We start from the raw sequence: 6273 nt of genomic DNA, 5'->3' as shown, positions 1-6273 counted from the left end.
TGGCATGAATGCCAAACAAAGTTGTCCCCCACTGCTCTAATCCATGCATGTATGATAGAGTAACCCCAGTTTCCTACAATTCCTGGGCCTCTTGAATGGATCTGGACAAGGAGGGAAGGAGGCTTTTGGTTCCAGTCTTATTCATCTGATATCACCTCACAAAATCCCCCTATTTGAGGGAATCAACAGAGCATCAGGAACTGGTACAAAATGGAGACCTTTAGAGAGCATATCATGAACTTTGTGAAGCAACAATGTGTGGAGAGGGCTCCAAGCTGCAGACAAAAAGTGGAAGGACCAAATCTTCCCATGAATGTTTCTGCTCCCTACCTTCCCCCTGAAAAGCGTGTTTGGAGAGGATGAAAACCCTGTCACTGCACAATGCAATGACTTCAGAGGAAGCTCCATGGGGAGACCTTTTATCTTAAAGCATTTCAAGTGTTCATTTAAAGCATTGCTCTTCTGAACCATATCTGGGCCAAAATTCCTCGTTGGTATAAATTGGTGTATATATATTAAAGCCAATGGAGTTATGGCAGGAAGGAATTCGAGTGAGTACAGGGTGTCAGCCATGGTGAGATAAGATAGCACTGAATATGTAGCAAAGCTTAGAAGAGCTTTTCTATGTTGTCAGGAGATTATCCCTTAGTCACATATTCCATCTGTGAGGAAAATAAAATTTTTGGTTTCTAATTTGACTGAGGGAGAGCTTCCCACCACATTCCTGAGGCCTTGCCTCATTGATAACCTTATCTAGATTGGCTATCCCTTAATACAAGAACGATGTCTGCCAGGGGGGGTTACTGGTGAGCTTTAAGGTGGTTGAGGAGTCCAAGCCGTGCTCTTCAAGTTTTTCCACAGATGTGACAAAGTGTTGCTTAGGGAGGGGCACAACAGTTGGCCAGGATGTTATGTGCTTTCCTTCCTCCTCTGCTACTTCTCAGTTTCCTGAGCAAGATGGTTCTCTTTGAAGTGAGCTGTAGCTTGATGTACGGTGCAGCACCACTGAGACCTGTTACCAACTGGCACTTCCCAATGTGTAGGGTTGATGCCACCCTTTTTAATGTGTGCTTTCAGGGTGTCCTTGTAGCACTTCCTCTGTCCTCCATAGGTCCTCTTTACCATGAGTAAGTTGAAAGGAGAGGACTTGCTTCAGGAGATGAGTGTCAGCCATCCACACACAGTGACCAGCCCAGTGGAGTTGATGTTTCATGATCTTTGCCTTAATATTGGTTAGGTTAGCTGCAGAGAGGATGCTGGCATTGGTGCAGTGGCCTTCCCATCTAATGAGAAGGATCTTCCTAAGGCAACACTGATGGAGCCATTCCAGGTGCTTAAGACAGCTTTGATATGTCATCCATGTCTCATACCCATAGAGGAGCATGGGGAAAACCACTGTAGACCAGGATCTTAGTTTCCATCTGCAAATCTCAGTCAACAAAGATGCAGTGAAGCAGCTTTCTGAAGGATATGCTGGCACAGCAAATCCTATTTTTGATTTCTACATCAGTACTGACCGACTGGGAGAGGCAACTGCTAAGGTATGGGAAATGCTCAACATTTTCCAGGGGTTCTCCACCAATGGTAATTTGTGGAAGGAGGGGCACAGCTTGAGCTGGGGCAGGCTGATGGAGTAACTTGTTCTTCATGTTGAGGGAAAGTCCCAGGCTGTGCTAGGCACCTGAGAAAAGTCCAAGGGTTGACTGCATATTTGTCTCAGCACGCACAAGGATAACACAGTCATCACTGTAGTGAAGGTCAGTGATGCTAGTCTTGGTAACTTTAATCTTGCTGTGAAGGCACTGCAGGTTGAAAAGCTGATTGTCCGTTTGATACTCAACCCCAAATCTGGGAGGAAGGCAGTCACAGAAGAGAATCAAAATCACAGCAAGATAGATGGAAAAAAGGGTGGGGGCGATGATGCAACCCTGCCTGAGACTAGTACAGATGGCACATGGGCCTGTCTCTGACCCATTGCAAAGGACTGTGGCAGTCAACCCATCACAGGGTAGTCTGAGGACACTGATGAACTGCAGTGGACAAGCAAACCTAACCAGCACCTTCCATAAAGCTTCATGAGTGATGGAGTTGAAGGACTTGGTTAAGTCAATGAATGCCATAAGCTGCTCTTTGGGTTGATCTCTACACTTTTGGGTCTGTTGTGCAACAAAAATCATGCCAGTGGTACCCTGAGACAGTCTAAAGCCACACAGGAATTCTTATCTAAACTTCCTGCCAATTACCAAACCCCTGCCACAGGAATCACACTTATATAGCCACCCTTTCGTCCTTAAAAGTGAAATATATTTAATTTAGTTGAGACAAATATAATGTGGGACTTAATTGCATTTGTAGGTTGTTTCTGGCAGCAGCACATCATTCCTTGAACTTGAATTCTTTATTATCACATCTCTCATGAGAAACTCTGTATTTGTGTCTGCACCTATATATCTTGTTCTGTTTCCCCATTAAATTCATAAGTGGTGCTGGATCAGATCAAGAGTTGGCTGAGGGCTGGGAATGTTATATGTGGACTCTGTTCCCTAGCTGAATGAATACTGAACCAATGCCCCATTAGTACTAGGCTATGTCTGCACCACAATCAGGAAGTGGGATTGCAGCACATGTGGACTTACTGAGCTGGCTTTCATCTAATTAGTTCAAATACATCAATAATTTCAGCTGCTGAGTCTATAGCCAAGGTCCTGGGCGGGATTTCAGCTTGCATTGAAGCCTATGGTGCTACAGCTTCTATTTTATAATTGTCAGGGCTTCCTAGACTTGATAGATGGATGGATCTACATCAGCTACAGTCACACCTCTCAACTGTGCAAAGGATAAACAGCTACAAGTGGCTGTAGCGGCAGTTCAGCAAGATACCTTACACTTGTGAGTAGACCCCCTGAAGTCTATGGAACTACTCAAGTGTTTAAAGTTGTGGTTCTCTGTGCTAACCAAGCTGATAACATAATATTGTTGAAGTTGACTTTGAGCTCAAAAAGTAAAGTAAAAATATTGTTATAAGAAAAAGATTTAAATCCCCTCAAGGGGAACGTCCAGACAAGCATGCACATGCCTCTTGCAACATCTCAAAGCTCTTTGAGATTCTGTAAGAGGCACGTACAGGAACAAAAAAATGTTCCTCGCACTGCAAATTTGCAGTGCAGGGGCAAAATTAGGTGCCTGGATATCCAGGGGTCAAAAAATACCCTAGGTGAAAAAAGCTGGGCAGGCAACTGGAGGCTTGGGTCCTCCACAGAGATGCTCTGGTAGCCAGTGAGAGCACCTCTATGGCTGGCCTTCACCCCAGTGCTGAAGCATGCTGCCTGCCTATGCCGGGCAGCCAGCATGCCTGCTGCAGGGAGCTGGACCCGGGCTCCAGTTCCGGTAAGTAGGGAGAGAGGGGGGACTGGAGGAGGGGGGAGGGGACATGGGATGACCCCCGCTGGCCCCATCCCATGCCCGCTCCCCAAGCCCCTCAGATCACTGCCCCTCCTGGCCCCATTAACCACCTGCCCTCCCGAGTCTCCGCATCATTGCCCTGCCCAGCGCCAGCCCCATCCCCATCCCCATCCTCTGCCTATCCCCCGAGCCCTTCTGATCACTGCCCTGCCTGGTCCCATCCCCTACCTGCCTCCTGAGCCCACACATTTCTGCCCAGCCTGGCCCCAGCATCCCAGCAATTAAAAAAAAAAAGCCCTGCACTCACTGGAAGTAGCAGCTGCTGTCAGAGTCACTGGGGCCTCCTGGCAGAGCCCCGCCCCCCACAGCACGGGGCAGTGGGGAACAGCAAGGGCTGGCCACCTGGCACCTGCACTCCCACTGGCCCATTGTTTGGGTGCGGTCCATGTTGGCAGGGTGCTGTGTGGCTCTGCACTCTGTCAGGCAGCTGGGGCCACTCAGGCTGAGCAGTGCCAGGCCCCAGGGGACAGCTGCAATGCAGTGCAGGGGCTGTGCAGTGTGGAGGAGCTCTGCCAGAAGTCCCGAGTGACCCCAACAGCTGCTGCTACTGCCAGTGAGTGCAGGGCTTTTTTTTTTTTAAAGTGCTGGGAGGCTGGGGCCAGGTGGGGCAGCCATTGGGGGATCTGGGAGTGCAAGTGAAGTGTAGGGCCAGGCTGCAGGAGCTGGCAGGGGATGGGGCCAGGTGGGACAGCAATCTAGGCAGCTGGGGGAGCAAGCAGGGGTGGGGCACATGGGTCCTGCAGGGGGAATGGTAGCCCCTGTGGGGGCTGTGTGACTACTGTTGTGGGGCTGTGGCCCCTGTGGGGGAGGGGGGGCAGTCCATGAACTGTGCAGGGGGGCATGACCCTGTGGGGGGCAGGGGACCCACCCCACGGCCTCCCACATCCCTCCACAGTCACCCACATTTCCCCACCTCTCTTCCCACCCTCTTCTGCAAAGCCCACATCCCCCCAGCACAGATCCTGCATCCCCAGCTGCCAAGCAGGATGAGACCTGCTGGCAGGAGCTGTGGATGCAGGGGCAGTTGTCTCCAAATCCTGGTTAATGAAGGAGTCAGGTGGAGCTCTAACTGAAGCAGTCCTAACTAGAGTGGCCCCTGCACCCTGTACCCACTGCAGCAGTTTGGCAGTGGGGGTTGCTGCCTGGCTATGACCTGCTGCTACCTGTGACAGCATCCACCCCATTGGACCTGTGGCCCCATGGCTGCATGCCTGCCAGACCCAAATGGGGTGCTCCAGCTTGTCTCACCAGCAGAGATTCTGGTGTTTTCTGTTTAAAAATGGCAAATTCTCTGATAAGAAACCCAAATTCTCTCATTAAAATACCCAAAATAATGTTCTTCCACTATTAAAATGAAACACCACTATATAGAGAGAGACATTTGGGCAATGTTTTACTGATATATTTATTAGTTTAAAGCAATTTGGAAGCTTAGCAGTGTCTCTATCATCATAATAAAATGAGTTCTAAATATCTATACACTTTGGCATTTACTTTTGGGGGTTTTGTCATAGAAAAATCAGAGCTGCCCCTACCTGCTTTGATTACCAGGATGTATGGCACTGAGCAGCACTGATATGCCAGTTCCCTGCCCCTCCCCTTGCCCCTCATTCTCAACCCACAACCTTCCCCCACTCACCCCAGTCCCCTCACTCCTGACCCACAGCCCCTGCCTGCCCCAACTAGTTCCCTCACAACTGCAGTTCCATTCCAGCACCAGGACATGAGTCCAGCTGTGGCTGTTCCATCTGCTGCTTTGTGGCTCTGAGCAGTGCCAGCCTTTGCTGTTCTGCTCCCTGCCCCATCCTGGAAAGTCCTCAACTGGGGATCAGGGACTGAGCTGGGCCCTTTCCTCCCAGGCTGGCCTCCCCCTGCACAGGCTGCTCTAGGGGGTCAGAGGGTGTCTAAGCCTGGCTCTGATGGCCTCTCCTACCTGGAGCACTCCCCCCACCCTCCAACCTCCATCTCTCTCTGACACACCCCTGCTGCCACCTCCACCCCCCAAGTGGCTCCTGGGACCTACAGCCCACCCAGGCTGAGGCCACATGTCCCAGCACTGGTGTGGGCATGGGGAGGGCTGCAGTGTGGCAGTTGCCCCTGCATCTGCAGCACCCACCAGCAGGTCCCGTCCCATCCCGCGTGGCCGGCTGGGTGTGAGATTTGTGGTAGGATGTGTGGTTTCAGGGGAAGGGGGTGTGTGGTTTGGGGGAGTGAGGTTTGGGGGGGTATGGGACTTGTGTGGGGGTTTGGGATTTGTGGCTCGGTATGTGGGTGAAGGGTTTGTGGGGATGGCTTGGGGGTGTGGAGTTTATGGGTGGGTTATGGGGGGACTGTGGGTGTGGGAGTACTGTGTGTGGGGACTGCTCAGAAGAGGTGGGTCTCCCGCCCCCCACAAATGCCAGGTGCTGGATGATTGGAAGAGGGCCAATGTGGTCCCCATTTTTAAAAAAGGGAAGAAGGAGGACCCAGGCAACTATAGGCCCATTAGTCTTACTCCAATCCTGGGGAAGCTCTTTGAGAAGATTATCAAGGAGCACATCTGTGATGGCCCAGCAGCAGGGATGATGCTTAAGGGCAACCAGCATGGTTTCATTAGCGGCAGGTCCTGTCAGACCAACCTGATTGCCTTCTATGATCAGGTCACAAAATCACTGGATACAGGTGTTGTGGTGGATGTAGTCTTTCTGGACTTCAGGAAGGCCTTTGACACTGTCTCCCATCCCATTCTCATTAAAAAACTAGGTGACTGTGGCATTGATACCTACACAGTCAGATGGATTGCAAATTGGCTGAGGGGTCGTACTCAGAGAG

Source organism: Gavialis gangeticus, unplaced genomic scaffold, assembly GCF_001723915.1.
Source record: "Gavialis gangeticus isolate Ggan-Ray unplaced genomic scaffold, GavGan_comp1, whole genome shotgun sequence".
NCBI classification, from domain to species: domain Eukaryota; kingdom Metazoa; phylum Chordata; order Crocodylia; family Gavialidae; genus Gavialis; species Gavialis gangeticus.
The sequence above is the reverse complement of the archived record's forward strand: the minus strand, read 5'-3'. Positions refer to the sequence as shown.